At 35.0% G+C, this 13445-nt stretch overlaps 2 pseudogenes; both read right to left on the reverse strand.

Moving 5' to 3' along the window:
• Positions 1–850: 850 nt before the first annotated feature.
• On the reverse strand, positions 851–1897 carry LOC129286288 (BURP domain protein RD22-like; annotated as a pseudogene).
• Positions 1898–12172: 10275 nt separating this feature from the next.
• On the reverse strand, positions 12173–13171 carry LOC129286289 (BURP domain protein RD22-like; annotated as a pseudogene).
• Positions 13172–13445: the final 274 nt, after the last annotated feature.

Below are 13445 nucleotides of genomic sequence, written 5' to 3' on the forward strand. Positions count from 1 at the left end.
TAAAAAATTAATGTTGATTAAATCTCTAAATTAGTATGATAATTTATAAGTCTTCCTCCAAAATTTATAATTCCCTTAAAATTTTTACAGCTAATGTAAAAAACACATTCATTTATAAGAAAAGATACGCTATAATTAAGTTGTAAATTTTTAGAGAATGTCTAAATATTAAAAGTTAACTTATAACACGTGTGTGAAGATTTGAAAAACAAATATAATATTTTAATTTTGTATTGATATTGTTGCCAACAATTGTAATCTTTTAATTATCCAGACGTTGGTTAAATTGGTTGATCAAAATCGTATTTTAGTCTTTTGTAAGATAACATTTGAATCCTGATATTTATATATTATTTAGTGAATTTAATTAGTATTAATTTTTTTCCCGAGTACTTAATTATGTGTAATTTTTAGGTCATTTTTTGCAATTTTTGAAGTTATTTTTTTGCAATTTTTAAATCAATTAATAGTCAAAATTAATTTTTTTAATAGCCAGATGCTTAATGCTATCATTTTCAAATGTTAAATAGGAAAATTACATCACATGTAAGTTTAAAATAACAGGCGTTGTTTAGCAAATAGTTAAATGGAAAATAATGCCATGTAACCCTAGATTATATATGAGGTGATAATTTATGTCTTTTTTGTGTTATCGTTAATTCAATTGTTATTTTTTTAACAGAGATTGTATTACTTAACAAATTAAAGAACAACCAAAGTTTAATTGCGATACGTGAGTTCGAACTGGCATCCCAAAAAAAAAAAAGAACAACCAAAGTCATGCGTACAATTCACAAAAAGAACAGAAAAACCAAAACTAAAACAACATAGCAAGGGAAACAAAAGCAAAGATAATACAAACTTGAAACAAAATCACATGTGCTCCAGCTTCTCGATCCAGGACTGAAATCCATGTTTATTTGTTTTGTTTGGGAACCCACGCAATGGTGCCTTGATAAAGGAAGTGGCATATGGGAACACTCCCTGGTTTCACTTTTAGCATTTGGGAGGCCAAATGTTTTGGGTTCCACTGTGAAGTGTCTCTGTGACACACACTTACAGCTTTCACTCTGCTCCCATCAGCCCCCTTCAATGACACCGTATAGGCAACTGTGTTCTCTAACTTGTGACAGTAAAACACTGCATGCACATAATTAAGCTTGTAGCACACCACCACTTTGGCCTCTCCCACCTTCTTCACCCCCATCAGTAATGTGTATTCTTGCTCCTTTGTTTCCTTGTTCACTTCTGTAGACAAAGTTTCCACGTTTGTCCAAGCTTGGAAGTGATAAAATCACCATGGATTCCAATGACGTGGCACAATACTTCTCCTCCCCTTTAATCCCCGACCTCACACTCTTTAATTGTATTCTTCATAGCCTCAGCAGTTACTGACCCAGGCTTCACAGCAAACTCGTTCAATATTTCAGTCATCTGTTAGTAAAGAATCACAATAAATACATAAGGTATTTGTTCTCTCAGAAATATTAGTTGTTCACAAGCACTAAACTGTAAAAAAGGAAATCGGGCACACTACCTTGTTTGAAGAAAGGAGAATGGATCTAACGACTTCACGAGGAAGGAAGGAGGTTTCGTTAGAGGCCTTCGTGAAGAGCAAGTTCATTTTGCAATGTGGCTTCAAATCTTTTTCCAAGAAGTAGAGAACTGTGTTGGGGTTACCATGGAATTCAATCCCACCTTTATTATAAGAAAACTTGATTTTAGTTGGTGGTCTATATTTGATGATGCCGGAACTAACTCCTGACTGGCCATTAACTGTGAGTAGAAATAGATATTGTATTCTTCATGAGAATATCAAAAGTCATAGAAAAATACCACAAGTCAGCGATCCACACGCCATCACGCGCCATCCGGAGGTTGAAGATGCTGACGTCATCTGCCATGTCAGTGATTTGACCGTTCAACGACAGGTCAGCCCAATAGTGTTCTACCACGTGTCATCATTGCCACATCACTGTACCCAGTCAGTCAAAGTTTCTAAAATTACATTTTTTGCCCCAAATCTTTTGGTAATTCTAAATTAGCCCCTAAGTTTTATGAAATTTCATATTGACCTCCAAATTTTTCTGAAATTCCATTTTAACCCCTAAACTTTCCTAAAATTACACTTTTGTCCCTTTATTTTACCTGAATTTCATTTTAACCCCTATATTTTCCATAAATTTTAATTTGACCCCATCATTCTTCCAGAATCTCTATTTTACCCCCTAGACAGTCCAAAATTTCCATTTTACCCCTAGCCTTTTGAAAAATCTCACTTTACCCCTATATCCTTCAACGTTTCCATCTGTACCCCAATCTTTCCCATAGCCCTAGCCTTGACACTTATCCAAAATGCCTCCAAGACGTAGACATGTGCACGAGGTTGAGATGGAAGAGATGACACGTAGGATACGAGAGTTGGAAGCCATTGTGAAATTGCAGCAAACTCTGTTAAACAATAATAGAGAAAACTTAGAGGGAGATTCGGGAAGTAGTATTTCATCATCTACCGACAACCGTAGCCGCACACGACAACAACAAGTCCGCCCTAATGACATCAAGGTTAACATTCCTGAATTCGAGGGAAGGCTCTAGCCAGACGAGTTTGTAGATTGGTTGCAAACTGTTGAACGAGTATTTGAATGCAAGGAGATTCCAGATGTGCAGAAAGTCAAGATTGTCGCCCTTAAACTCAAGAAACATGCTTCTATTTAGTGGAAAAACGTCAGACAGAAGCGGGAACGTGAGGAAAAGCACAAGATTGAGACCTGGGAGAAAATGAAACGCCAACTCACTAGGAAATTTCTACCAGATCATTACCACCAGGATAATTTTATCTAGTTGCAAAATCTTCGACAGAGATCCTTATCTGTAGAAGAATATACTAGAGAGTTTGAACAACTCATGATGAAGTGTGATATTCAGGAGAAGGAGGAGCAAACAATAGCTCGGTACCTTGCAGGCTTAAACACATATATATATCAGTCGTCCAATTCAGCTTCAATAATATTGGACCTTGGATGATGTCATCCGTCTAGCCATGCGTGTTGAGAAGCAAATGCCTAAGAGATCCACTTTCCAACCTTCGTCCTCTAGGGGTTATCTAGAAGGCCGTAAGGCAGAATTTCAACAGACCAACTCCTCAAGCAAGCCACAACCTATTGCTATGCACAAACCACCATCCAATACTGCCAAGGAATCTGGTTCTAAAGCAATCAAATGCTTTAAATGCTAAGGATTTGGCCACATTGTTGCGGACTGTCCTACTCGAAGGGTTGTCACCATTTAAGAAGGATCAGGGTATGAAGCACTTGAAAAAGATGAGGAGGATGCTAGTTCTACGGCACTGATCCCGTATATGACGAGGAGGTCACACCTGCTGATCAAGGAGAAGTATTGGTGCTTAGACGAAGTCTGCATACAACAATAGTCAAAGAAGAACCTTGGCTACGACGCAACATTTTTCACACTTGTTGCATGGCCCAAGGAAAAGAAAAGTTTGTAATGTCATCATTGACAGTGGAAGCTGTGAAAATGTAGTATTTGACTACATGGTGGAGAAATTAAAGTTGCCAACACAAGATCATCCACAACCTTACAAGCTGCACTGGCTCAACAAAGGGAATGAGGTAAAAGTTTCTAAATAATGCCTTGTGACCTTTTTTTTATTGGGAATCGATATTGTGATGAAGTTTTATGTGATGTTGTTCCCATGGATACATGCCACCTTCTCTTGGGGAGGCCATGGCAATATGACCGACATGCTATGCACAACGGGCGAGCGAACACTTATTCTTTTACAAAAGATGGTGTCAAGTTCACACTAGCGCCTCTACCACCCAGTGAGATTAGCCAATCTTTAAGGGAATCTAGTGTCTCTAAGCCGTCAGTGTCTTTGTTGACTAAGGAGGAATTCAAAGTGTCGAAATCTAAAGCCCAAATGATGAGTTTTATTCTAGTGCTTGAGGTGAACGACGAGACGGCTAATCCACCTAGAGTCATTCCGCTATTGTCAGAATTTTCAGTTGTAATATCTAATGAGATACCACCAGGGTTGCCTCCAATGCAAGACATACAGCATGCCATTAACTTCGTTCCAGGAGCAGTCATTCCTAATAAGCCTGCTTACAAGATGAGTCCCCAGGAACATGCCCTTGTGCTGTACCTATTCTTCTAGTACCTAAGAAGGATGGGAGTTGGCAAATGTGCATTGACTGCCGAGCCGTCAACAAGATCACTATTAAGTATCGATTTCCGATACCTTGGCTTGATGATATACTGGACCAGTTGCATGGTGCCACTACTTTCTCCAAAATTGACCTTCGTAGTGGGTACCATCAAATCAGAATTTGGCCAAGAGATGGGTGGAAGACTGCTTTCAAGACCAGAGATGGCTTATATGAGTAGAATGTGATGCCTTTCGGGTTAACAAATGTCCCTAGCACATTTATGCGCCTGATGAATCAGGTATTGAGACCTTTTATTGGAAAATTTGTTTTTGTGTACTTTGATGATATTCTTATTTACAGTAAGAATCAAGAGGAGCATTTAGATCATTTGCGGCAAGTTTTGCAAGCCTTGCGTGAACGGAAGCTTTATGCAAATCTCAAGAAATGCACCTTCCTCACCAGCAAAGTTGTGTTCTTGGGATACATCATTACCGCAGAGGGTGTTTGCATTGATCCAAGTAAAGTTGCAGCCATTAACAGCTGGCCAATTCCAAAATCTATCCAGGAGGTTCGAAGCTTCCACGGATTAACTTCTTTCTACAGGAGGTTCATCCGTAATTTTAGCTCAATTGCTGCACCACTTACAGATTGCACCAAAGGAGAGAAGTTTCAGTGGACAGAGCAAGCTCAGAAAAGCTTTGAGGAGCTTAAGAAGAAGTTGACCGAAGTTCCAATCCTAGCTCTTCCTAATTTTGACCAAGTGTTTGAAGTTAGCTGTGATGCTTCTAACACCAGCATTGGTGCTGTCTTAAGCTAGAAGGGCCATCCTATTACCTTTTTTAGTGAGAAGATCAATGATGCCAAGCTCAAATATTCTACTTATGATAAGGAATTCTATGCCATTGTCCGAGCTCTTCAATATTGGAGTCATTATCTCCTGAATAAAGAGTTCATACTTTTTTCTAACCATAAGGCTCTCAAGTATTTAAATTCCCAACAGAAGATCAGTCGCAAACATGCTCGTTAGAGTGAACTCTTACAGTCTTATCCATTCCTTATTAAACATAAGGCTGGCACTCTAAACTCCGTAGCTGATGCCCTTAGTTGTCGCCATGTGCTACTTACAACACTACAAACCAAGGTTGTTGGATTTGACCTTGTCAAAGAATTGTATCAAGATGATCCTGATTTCCAAGGAGTGTGGGAAGCAACTGTCAATCAACCTTTCCACCAGTTCTACAGACATGATGGGTTTTTATTTCGAGGAAAAACCCTCTGTATTCCACAGGGTTCCTTGAGAGAAGCCATAATTTGGGAAGCACATGACGGTGGATTAGCTGGACATTTTGGACGGGATAAAACAGTTGAGCTGGTGAAGGAGAACTTTTACTGGCCTCGACTTGAACGGGATGTCAACAGGCATATACAAAGATGCAGAATTTGTCACCTGGCTAAATCCAAGGGTCAGAATACCGGACTATACATGCCTCTACCAATTCCAGAAGCACCTTGGGAAGATATAACTATGGATTTTGTTTTGGGTTTACCACGGACTCAGAGGCAAAAAGATTCTGTCATGGTAGTTGTGGATCGTTTCTCAAAAATGGCCCATTTCATCCCATGCCAGAAGACCAACGATACTATTCAAGTAGCAGACTTGTACTTTAAGGAGATTGTGCGTCTTCATGGCATTCCTAAAACTATCACTTCTGACCGTGATGTGAAGTTTCTTAGCCACTTTTGGCGGATGTTATGGAAGAAGATAGGAACTAAGCTCCAATTTAGCAGCGCTAGTCATCCCCAGACAGATGGTCAAACTGAAGCTATAAATAGGATTCTTGGTAATCTTCTTCGCAGTTTCATGGGGAAGAATTTGAAGCAGTGGGATCTTATTCTTGCTCAAGTTGAGTTTGCTTATAATAACTCTGTCAATCAAGCAACTGGGAAGTGTTCGTTTGAAGTTGTTTATGGCACTCGTCCTCTTAGTCCACTAGACTTGAGCCCTTCACTTGATAAGCAGTAATATAGCTGTGATGCTGACCAAAGGGGTAAGGAAATTAAGAAGTTGCATGAGCAAGTCCGCGAGTGAATCCAAAAGCAGAATTTGAGATACAAAGCTCAACGTGACAAGCATCAAAGACAGCAGACTTTTAAGGTAGGAGACTTGGTTTGGATACATCTACGAAAGGAATGATTTCCTAAATAGCCAAACACCAAGTTGTCCCCAAGAGCTGATGGTCCGTTCAAGATAGTGCAAAGGATCAACAACAATGCTTACAAGGTGGAATTACCTGGTTCTTATGGTGTATCTGCCACCTTCAATGTCGCTGATCTATCTCCGTACATTGATGAAGATGATGAATTTGACTCAAGGGCGAGTTCTGCCCAACCCAAGGAGGATGAAACAGAAAGAACAGAAACGAGCTGAAACGGAAGGCACACACATAATGGAGCAAAAATGAAAGACACACACATAATGGAGCATAATAAACTCTTTGTAACCTCCCCTTAATTTCTGTAACCTCCCTTTAAATTTGTATGATTTAGTTTCACGAATTCCAAGACTATAAATAGGACCCTTGTGGCTGTGTAAGAAGCAGACTTAAAAAGAATAAGAATTGCTTGTTTTTATTTGGTTTCTGTGCCAGTAAGGCAGGATGAGTTGCCACCAATGCAACCTGCAATTTCATATATCCATATATATAACATGTAAATATATAAATATTCATTCGCATTAGTTTCCTTGGAAAAGAAAAAAAAAGTGGAAGAGGGAAAGTAAGTCGAAGCTAACGATCACTACGAGAAAAGCAACGATGGGTTGGAGTGAAAACTTCATTATTGGAGAAATTATGTGTTGAAGATGCAAATAATTATCAATTAATGATAACAAGTTAACACCATATACAGATGAAAAAAACTTTAGTAGTTATATATATATATATATGATTCGTTTTGCTAGGCATTCAATTTTTTTTTAAAAAAAAACCTAGAATGACGTGCAAAAAAGTTGCGAAATCGTCCTCTTCGTGCAAATTTCGAAATTGGCATGTCAATGCAAGTCATGTTACAAAAGTAAATGCATTATTTTCTAAAATGACTTGGAAAAATTGGATAGAAAAGTTAACTCCATAGATGAAGGGTGGGATGTTTTTCTCCGCTTGGAAATATTTAAAGTAAATGCATTACTTTCTATATAAAACTACTCTCTTTGTTTCTTGACAATTGACAAATTTTAAAAGTTATTTTTTTAATATAGGGCAAAGTTTGAATAATTAATTTTATTTTTTAATTTTACCTCTTGTTCATTTATTATAGCTTCAATTTATAAAAAATAATTTATTATGGTTATTAATTATAAAAATAGGCAAAACTGGGCAGTTATATACTTTTTTTAACATTTTTTTGAATATAAGTATAATTTCTTAACATAGGTGAAATTGGTCAAATTTGTTTTATATTAAAGAAAGGACAGTGTAGCCAATAATTCGGGCAGGTTAAGATTAAAATATCTAGTCAAATAAGGAAGCCTATATAATCTAATCCGGCCTTAATATCTTGGGCTTGTCGGCTTATTCAGGCTGGTCCAAATACCCAAATATTAAATATTATATTATTTTATTTTTTTCTTTCTTTCTTACCTAATTTCAATTTTTATTTTAAAAATTAATATTCTGAATTATTATTCTATTTAAATTTAATTTTATTAATAATAAAATAGAATTTGAATATTAGGACTAAGCCCATTTTGGTTAAGGCTTGGCACAAATTTCTTGAGATTTATTAGAACTATCCAAATAAGCTTAGAGTAAAGAAAATTTTTTAAACACCCAAACTCAGTCCTACTTGCCTGAATTTTTTCTAATATGTAACTACTAGAAAGGTTTTTTCTTGTGATGTGGTATATGGTGAAAGAAAATGTATTAATGGTGTAAGAGTAATCCAATGATTTATGAATCCACCATTCCAATTCAATCTATTAATTGGACAGATTGTTCATTGACAGAAAAAAAAATAAAAGATCTGAATGATAGAACAAAGAAAATCATAAAACAAATAGAAAAATTTAAAAAAAACAAGAAAAAAGGTTCAGAGAAAAATATTTGTTCTAAGAAAACAACTTATGATGATAAAAGATTAGAATTACAAAAAAAATAAAGCAACGCAGACAAAAAAGATTAGTCCCTAATAAAGCAACGCAGACAAAAAAGACAAGTTGCTTCCAACTTTACAGATTACCACAATGAAAATAGGGAGAATGGCATATATGTTCTAAAGGGACCCTTTTATTAAAATTTAGTCCCTACAAATTCATGCATGTAAAGTATAAGTCCTTTTGTTAAGTGATATTGTGATATTTTACAATTTTATCTTCCAAATTTACAATTTTATCTTGTTAAATTTGCAACTCAGATCGTTTTCTCAATTTTAATATGAAACATAGATCTTAATAATTAAAATTTGTCACACCCCAAAAATAAGAGGTGACCAGCACAGGATGTAAACCACCGCACATCCCTTAAGCCTTAAATCGAGTAATCTTTCCATGACTAAGACATAATTATGCTTTAGTATAAATTAAAACATACTTGAAATTTTTGTAGAAATTTCGGCAAAACCTCCCCTATAAAGAGGATCTCCTAAAAATTCTACAACACCATATCTCAACCAAAATATTTAATCAATCAAGTCAATTAGGAGTAGAGCTCCTTCCAGCCAGCCGACACAAATATATATAACAACATAAACAATCTAACCACAGACTATGTGGAGCACCTAACAAAAAGTTTACAAAATAAAATTTCATGATTAAAACTTTACATCAAGAAAAAGTTTAATCGTTAACTCCTCCACATCTAGTCATTCATGAACTCCTCAATGTTCAACAAGTGGTTCAGTGTCAGCTACATTATCTGAGACTAAAATTATTTTCAGTGAATAACGTCCCAAAATAAATAATTAAACATGAATAAAAGGAAAGTTGAAAGCAATTATGTAAATTAAAAACACAACGATCTTCATGAAGATTTAAATAAATTCGAAATAAAAGGATTCTATATAACTTTTAAATAAAATCTTGAGCTATTAAATTATCATAACAAAAATTGTTATCACTTGATTTCAAGAAAGCTAATAAATGAAATGAGAAATTATAAATAGATTACTAATTAAAAATTAATGGGATATAAAATTATTAAATAATCAAATTCATTTTTTTAGGGACTTGTTAGAATAATTAACAAACGTGGACACATAGTCCACGAGGGCAAATAACCAGACGCGGTCGAAACTACAAAACAGATGTGGACACATAGTCCACAAGGGAAAGTAACTAGATGCGACCGAAACCACGAAATAGATGTAGACACATAGTCCATGAGGAGAAGTAACCAGACGCAGTCGAAGCCATGAAACAGACGTGTTCAAAGCCATGAAACAAAAGCAGGTAATTGACCATGGCGCGCCAAGGGCTAACGAAATCCACGAATATCTGAAATTTATTTCTTTATACTAAGCGATTTGGTAATCGCAGACACTAAGCCAATAAAGTCAAGTCCCATATTGAATGAATCAACTGGAGGGAAATTTCATTGCTTCCACTTTTGTCCCACTTTCTTGTGCTTCAAAGCCTTCAACCCCACAAAGACGACTACCAAATCTGTAGTGCCTATAAGCAGCAACTTTTTGACAACTAAAACCCAAATAGTCGAATTATACTAAGCGACTCTCTGTCAGCGCAGAAACTTAGAGTCACCTACTGCTTAGTATACATAGATTGAGAGTAGCTAATTGAAGAAAGTGCGAGGAAGCATACTGAAAATGGGTTGTTCAGTGAGAGAACAACTATGGTGGGCGGTCATTGTTTTCATCATATTATTAAATGCATTAATTTTTTTTTTCCAAAAATGACTTTGACCAGAAAATTAAGGAAGATTAAGAAGAGACTAGTTCCTTTCTTCTTTCATTTACTCCTGCATTTACAACAAAAACAAAGGCAAAAAAAGTAAGGGAAAAATTATGTATATGTTTTGTGGAGCACACTTATTTACAAATAAATCTTATAAAATTTAAAAAACCACATCTAAATCTCTTAGAACTTGAGTATAATTTGAAATTAGCTTACAAAAACAATACTACCCCTATTAAAAAATACTGCAGTTACCATTACAAAATATTGACATGATAATCATAAATTACTGATGAGATAATTATAAACAATTAGTGTTAACACTTTTTAGTAACACATGATCAGTTTAACTATTAGATATGTGAAGTTATAGTTGTAAATTATTAAAGTGATAGTTGTAAATTACCAATGACATAATTGCATATAATTAGTATTAAACTTATAATACATGATCGATTTAAATGTTGGATATGTGAAGTTACAATCGTAAAAAGTTGAAATGATAGTTATAAATTATTGACAAAGTGATTGTAAATTATTTGATTGATTAATAGGGGCTTTATTGTCTTTGAATTATAATTTTAAATTATACTCAAGTCTTAAGAGACCTCATTGTGGATTCTGAATTTCGCCGAACTTATTTGTAAATAAGTTTAATCTATGAGATCTGTACGTATTTTCTCAAAAAGTAAACTGTACATGCATGTAGTCTATATATATATATATATACAACTAATTTTTTTTTTCTATTTCTCTTCAAATGCCCTTTATGTGTATTCATTTGTTGTCAATACAAAGATATGCATTGATCCATTTTCTTTTTACTGATTTGGAAAGCTTAGATTATTAAAAGATAAAGAATAATTGAATAGCTTTACATCTTAACTCAAAATTTTAAGGTTCTAGTTTATAACCCAACATTATCCGATGTGAAAAATCGACTCAAGTCCATTCACACTTGAATAACTTAACAATCTCTCCCTCAAACGTTGGGAGAAAGAATAAATTAAATGGGCAAAGAATAACTAAAGAACACCACATTTTATTATATATTACTTCCTCCATCCTAAATTATAAGACACTTTTAAGGAAGATTCAATGTCTCAAAATATAAGATACTTTAAGAAAAATAAGGTTTCATTAATGACTCTTTTTCAATATTACGTACCCTTCTTATATATTTTTTTCTCTTCAATATTCTTTCATCAATATAGTATTAAAGAAAGGACATTTTTGAAAGTTTATATTTTTATCTTAAAAAAGTAAGGTTATAAAGTGTATTTAATGAGCTTTATTGGTATGTAAAATTTTATCTAAAAGTATTTTATAATTTGAGACGAAGGAAGTACTTATGAAGTCCAACTTTTATTTGATGTGAAACTTCTCATATTAGCATTTTATCCATTCACACTTGAACAATATAATAATTTTCTTAAGTGTGAATCTGCTAACTTCCATTATCAAAGATGCCCCAAACATATCAAAGTCCTTGTTTCTGCCATCATGGTCAGTTCAATTCTAGGGGGCTTCAAACGTATGTGCAACATGTGCTTTCAAGTCTTAGATGAAAATAGATAGATTAGTGAAGTGGCCGAAAATAGATAATTTATGTCTTTATATGTGTTAACGGTAATCAAATATGGTTTTTTTTTTTTACCATAGAGATTGTATTACTTAATAAATTAAAGAAAAACCAAAGTCATGAGTACAAGTCACTAAACTCTTTCCTTTCCCTTCATCTCTATATCTTTTATTTTGGATTTGGATGGCTTTGCATTTTATTCAATGGAGTGTTCAATTTATGTGGTGAAACTTTTGGTTTGGGTTGTTATAACATGATTATAGATTATAGGATGATGAATTATTTCTTTATATGTGTTAACCTTAATTCAATTATGTCTATTTTTTACCACAGAGAATGTAAAATTACTTAAACAAAGAAAAACCAAAGTCATGAGTACAAGTCACTAAAAAAACACAAAAGCCAAAACCAAAAAAAACATAGCAATGGAAGCAAAGCAAAGATAATAAAGACCTGAACCAAAATCACATATACTTCAGCTTCTCGATCGTCCAGGACTGAAATTCATGCTTATTAGTTTTGTTTGGGAACCCACACAATGGTGCCTTGAGAAAGGAAGTGGCATATAGGAAAGCTCCCTGGTTTGACATCTAGCATTTGAAAGGCCAGATGTTTTGGGTTCCACTGTGACGTGTCTCTGTGACATACACTCACAGCTTTAACTCTACTTCCATCAGTCCCCTTCAATGACACCGTATAGGCAACTGTGTTCTCTATTTTGTGACAGCAAAACACAGCATACACATAATTAAGCTTGTGGCACACCACCACTTTGGCCTCTCCTACCTTCTTCACTCCCTGCGTTATTGTGTATTCTTGCTTCTTTGTTTCCTTGTTCACTTCTGTTGACAAAGTTTCCACATTTTCCTCAAGAATGGAAGTGATAAAATCAATCATGGATTCCAGTGACGTGGCACAATACTTCTCCTCCCTTTTAATCCCTGACCTCTCACACTCTTCAATTGTATTCTTCATAACCTCGGCAGTTGCTGGCCCAGGCTTCACAGCAAACTCGTTCAATATTTGGGTAATCTATAAGTAAAGAATTATATAAATACACAAGGTATTTGTTGTCTCAAAATATTAGTGGTTCGCAGGCACTGCATTGTGAAAGGGGATCTGGGCACTGCCTTATTTGAAGAAAAGGGAATAAAGTTCGCAACTTCACGAGGAAGGAAGGAGGTTTGTTGGAAGCTTGCGTGAAGAGCACGTTCATTTTGCGATGTGGCTTCAAGTCCTTTTCCAAGAAGAAGAGAACTGTGTTGGGATTATCATGGAATTCAATCCCACAATGAATATAAGAAAACCTCAATGTTGGTGGAATCGATATAATAAATGACTTGCCAACATTACCTGTGAGCAGAGAAAGCACCAATGAACAGTAAAATGCTGACCAGATGGGTAGAGGAGATCTGTGATAGATTTAGGAATTGGAGTAGTGGGAAGCTTGGATTGCCAATAAAGTTCCGGAGGTAAGGCATGTGATGCCACCACTGCAACCTGCAATTTCATGTATTCATACATAATATGTAAATATATAAATATTCATTCGCATTAGCTTCATTTGAATAGTCAAAAAAAAGAAAAACAAAGTGAAAAGCGAAAGCAATTAAGTCGAAGCTCACAATGAAAAAAAAAAACGATGGGTTGGAGTGAAAACTTCATTGTTGGAGAAACTGTGTAATGAAGCTGCAAATAATTATCAATTAATTTGTGCGTGCAGAGGGAGAGAAAGGGAGAGAAAAATAATTATCAATTAATGATGACAAGTTAACTGCATGGATTA

The sequence above is a fragment of the Prosopis cineraria genome, unplaced genomic scaffold (assembly GCF_029017545.1).
Source record: "Prosopis cineraria cultivar Desert tree isolate PC_DT_omini unplaced genomic scaffold, ASM2901754v1 PC11, whole genome shotgun sequence".
Lineage (NCBI taxonomy): Eukaryota > Viridiplantae > Streptophyta > Magnoliopsida > Fabales > Fabaceae > Prosopis > Prosopis cineraria.